The sequence below is a fragment of the Marmota flaviventris genome, chromosome 2, assembly GCF_047511675.1.
Source record: "Marmota flaviventris isolate mMarFla1 chromosome 2, mMarFla1.hap1, whole genome shotgun sequence".
Classification (NCBI taxonomy): Eukaryota; Metazoa; Chordata; class Mammalia; order Rodentia; family Sciuridae; genus Marmota; species Marmota flaviventris.
The window spans coordinates 239,642-244,346 of NC_092499.1; the positions used below are offsets into that span (position 1 = coordinate 239,642).

Here is a 4,705-nt window from a genome sequence, read left to right on the forward strand (position 1 = left end):
TTCAAAGTACTTTTAAGGTTATTTAGAATGGGACCATTTTCCTGATTTCTTTCTCAGCAGGCTCACTCCAATAAATATAGCAAAGTGGTTTATTTATGTGTGCATGATGCATTCAGCTTCAGTGATAAAGATGCTTATCAGGTCTTGAAGCATTCTTTTTTAACATGAAAATTAGTTGGTTTTATTTACTGTTAAAGACAATTTTATGAAAATGATTTGAGTCTTTTCACATGGGGAATTGCTTTGAGAAGCTATAAAATAGTCAATGTATGAAAAACATATGTAAATAGCTGCCTACATGCCACTTTCTTCCTATTGATCTCAGGTGGCAAGAGAGAAAAGCAATAAGATCTTCTGTAAAATAAACGGGAGCAAAGTCCTGCAATGAAACTGTGACTAATGCTAAATTGTTCAATTCATTGATTCTACAACTTTCCAAAACCATCTGTCTGTGCAATCCTACTTCCTAAAGAATAAATACATAGCAAAGTGGTTCTAAAAAAACCTACTGAGATAATTCTTGGGCTCTCCTCTCATGTGGTCAGTCTGTTTCTATTCCCACAACCCATGACGGTTCCTTCATTTCTTGGTGTTGTTCATGTGATTCTCTCAGCCTGTTCTGTGGCTGTCCCTCCAGGTCTTCTTCAGTGTCCGTGATGCTCACATCTCCTTCACCTTGATGTTGGGTCCCATCTGCATCCTCACTGCTGCTGAGATCACGACTCTCTCTCGAAGCTCATCAGGCTCCAAGGAGTCATGGGCCTGTCTGTGGCCAGACGTTCCTGCAGACGAGACAGCAAGGCCTTGATTTTCCCTCTCTTTTGTTTCATGTTCAGCAATTCCTTCCCAGGAAGAAACTGGTCGTAGGCAGCTGTTTAGCTGATTTTCACACAGTATCCATTTTCCCTGAGGACTGACAGCTTCCGCTTCTGTGCTCAGCAACCCTCCACTCCTTTTCCCACACCTGGAGACTCAATATACTGCTTCTTTGCTGCCTTCTGGAACCTTCTCTGCCTGACATTTTCAGTGGCAGAGTAAGTCCAGGGTCCCAGACAAATTTTTCCTCTATGTCCTTATCTATTTTTCTTGCTTGCTTTGGGATCGGTAGCAGCAACTGATTCTTCCACAAGAGGATGCAGTCACCATCAACCGTGGACACAAGCATCTGACAGATATCAGCTGTCTTGTAAAAGGGCCTTTTGTCAATGGTGTTCAAGCTTCCCATAACACAGGGCACACCTACCAGTTTTGAGGCCAATGGAACCTCGTCCTCTCTGACAATCCCAGGACGGCCATCGGGGTGTACCTCAATGGTCAGTCTGTCCTTGGGGTTCACTGGTCAGACTGCACTGCTCCCTCACCGTAGAGCCATATCTGGAGGTGACGTAAGATAAACTGGCTGTCTAGCTCATGGGGAGCGCCATCTTTGCTCTTACTCATCTTGACTTCTTGTAACTCACTTCTCCTCTAATAAACCCTGTTGCACTAAAAACTTCCAGCTACTGCAACTGTTAAAAAGACCACTGTGTTACGACCTGAAATGTGTAATTACAAGAGTTCTAAGTAGAAGAGCAGCTAAGCAGAATACCCTGTAGGCGTCTATTTTGACTTAGAAGCCACAAGTCTTCTCTAGGGGGGGACCCAGGTTGTTAGTGACACCCCCGCTTATCCAGTCTATTAGGTGCAATGCCTAGTTCCGACCTCTAGGTGTCGCTGCCGGACAACGCAGACGCGGAGCAAGGCAGCGAGCAGAGAGCGCAGGGGCTGTGCGGGGAGCTCCTGGGCACAGAAAGCAAGGCCCGGAACAATCCCGTCCACACACCTCCGGGGACATGGATATTCAACAGCGGGGCGCAGGGAGCGTTCTCCCCTCGGGTACTGACAATCCCCTGCTAATGACACGGTCAGCTTCTCTGCTGGAGCCAAGCGAAAGAGGAAGCAGATGGAGCAAAGGGTCCAGGCTCTGAGCAGGAAGCTGCAGGAGCCCAGTGTCTCCTCTGGTTTCTCTGCTCCTCCTGCTGCTTGGCAGAGGGGTCGCTGCAGAGTGTCGCTGCACTGAGCTCAGACAGGCCCTGAGATCGCGCTGAAGCCTGTGCTCCCAGCACCACACTGCGCTCACAGAAACCCCACACGGAGAAGCCCAGAAGAGGATCCCGAAGGCCCTGATGGAGACCTTGGTTCTTCCAGATGCTGGATCACCCCACCAGCAAGCAGCGGGTTCAGCTCTTCCTCTCCCATGGAGCCCTTTAATTTCCTTGTCCTGCTCCAGTTCTCTGGCTACAGTTTTAGGACCATGGGCACAGCACAAATGATCCAAGAAATAAAGACATGTCTCCTAGAAAACAGAAAGATTGAAAACCCTCGACAAACTAAAGGAAATAAAAACAGGAGACTCAAATCAACAAAATTAGACAAAACAGTGATATTGGTACAGGCACTTCTGAAATCCACAAGATTATTAGAAACTATTTTCAAAAAATATCCTCCAGTGAACTAGAAAAACTTGAAGAGACAGAAAACTCTAAACACGTGTGACCTACACAAGTTGAAGCACAAGAATCTAAATAAGTGAGATGGAAAAATATCAAGCAATGGAGTTGAAGAGCCATTAAAACCTTCAAAGAGAGAAAAGCCCAGAGGCAGATTGATTCTCAGCTGATTCTAAGAGAACATTAAAGAGATGAGGCCAACCTCCTCACATTATTCCATGAAATGGAAAAGGAGAAAACACTGAAAAAAATCATTCTGTAAATCCATTAACACCTGGTACCAAACCAGATCTAGACACATCCAGGAAGAAGACTTCAGACCAGTATTGATGAGCATAGACGTGAGTTTCCTTAATAAAATATTGGCCCAGTGCATTCTAGGACATATAAGGAGGTGGGGCCCATGATCTAGTGGGTCTCACCACAGGGCTCAGAAGTTGGCTTAGGAAATAGAGATCAGTAATGGAGTGTCCACATGTGATTCCTCACATGCATGGAATTAAGGACAAGAGTCACACCATCACATCAACGGAAGCAGAAAAAGCATTTGCTAAAGTCCAGCCTCAATCATGTGTAAGGACTGAGAAGCAAGCAGCATGAGGGATGGACCTGAACCTCATAAAGGTGACATGTGACAAACCCAAGGCTATCACCATCCTGAATAGAAATAACCTTAAAACAGTTCCTCTCAGCTCAGGACAGGACAACACTGTCCACTCTCCCACTCTGATTCCCCGGGTCACTGCCCTGCACACATTGACACAGGAGCATTTTCACATGAACAACATGCAGAGCAGCATTATTGAGGCTGAGGTGACAGCTCTGGGGTCACCAGGGTCAGAAGGTGAGGAAGCTCAGAGGACCCTGGTGAGTGTTTTCTATCAACTCAGAGGAGGGTCTTCAGTGGGATTCCCTGATTAGGGCCACCCTTGGGATTCTCAGTACAGCAAACAGGGAGCTAGCCCAGGGTTGGTGCCCTGGACACCTGGTGAACCTCAGGCTCATGGTCCTCCTGGATCCCCAAGAGTCCCTGAGACACAGCACTGGATTCTGGCACTTTTGCACCTTGTAAATGAAAGGTGAGGGGCTGAGGATCAGGTGAGGTTCCTGCAGGGGGACAGGCAGCCAGGCTGGGTCAATGCAGCAGCTGAGCTCTAGTGAGTGGCAGGGGACGTTCTAAGCAGGTCACTCAGCAAGCCCTGTCCTCACCAAGGTCTGCCCACCCCAGACCTGGCACCTGAGAACAAGAGCCTGACTGCCCAGGTCCTGCCTGAGACTCCTGGTGGCCTTGTTCCTCAATTGTCCTCCCCAGTCCTGAGAGGGACAGAGGGGAGACCTGGTGGATATCCAGGGAGGAAGTGTGATGACCCCAGTGCCTGGAGCTGCTGAGAGGGTGACTCAGATGTCCTCCACTGCTGCCCTGCTGGACTCTGGTTTAGAAAACAACCACCACAGTGACCAGCACAGCCAAGAGCTCTCTGCTGTGGAAGCCCTCACCAGGGCAATCAGGACACAGTCTAGGGGACTCCAGACCCCAGGGCCATTAGAATCAGAGTCGAGTCCTCTCCTTATCCCTGTGGTCATAATCTCCCTCGTAATCAATCCTCCTGAACCAATTTGCTGTTGCTATTTGTACAACTGCCAGGGAAGTGAACAGGACCTACCTCCTTCCACAATCAAGTGGAGGCCAGACGTAGGGCACACATGGCCCCATCCATGTCAATACATCAGAAGGACAGAGGGTAACAGGTCCCCCAAGCTGAGCCAGCAGGGACCACATCACTTGTCCAGGTTGACGAGGGTCTGCCTCCTTCCTGGTCATCCTCCTCCCTGGTCATCCTCAGCACTTGGAAGAGGCCCAGGCCCTCACCATGACCTCTGGCCCATGAAGCAGGAGCAGGGCTGCTGGCCCACAGCTGTGGCTGTGTCCTCTGACTCTCTCCTGTGGTATTTATAACTGTGGGTGCATTGTAGGGAAACAGAGCACTGGAGTTGGTTTCCATAGTGATTCAGACCTGGATCAGGACCCCCATTTCTGTGGGCAGCCTTCCCCTTCCTGCCTTCTCCCTCCCTGCTCCCCTCCTGGGCTCTGTGGTCTTTCTTCTATGTGTTACACATGTCTGAGTTGGAGGTTCAGGGATGTTCATGAAGGTGGAGTTCACTGTGCTCCTTCACATCAGCTCACAGCATAGATGGTGAGTTCCCTTCTGCTCTCC

The 4,705-nt window shown here is 48.9% G+C and overlaps 1 pseudogene; it reads right to left on the reverse strand.

The window, feature by feature from the left end:
• Nucleotides 1–541: 541 nt before the first annotated feature.
• Nucleotides 542–1,440, reverse strand: LOC139704810 (transcription initiation factor TFIID subunit 7-like; annotated as a pseudogene).
• Between the last annotated feature and the right edge of the window lie 3,265 nt (nt 1,441–4,705).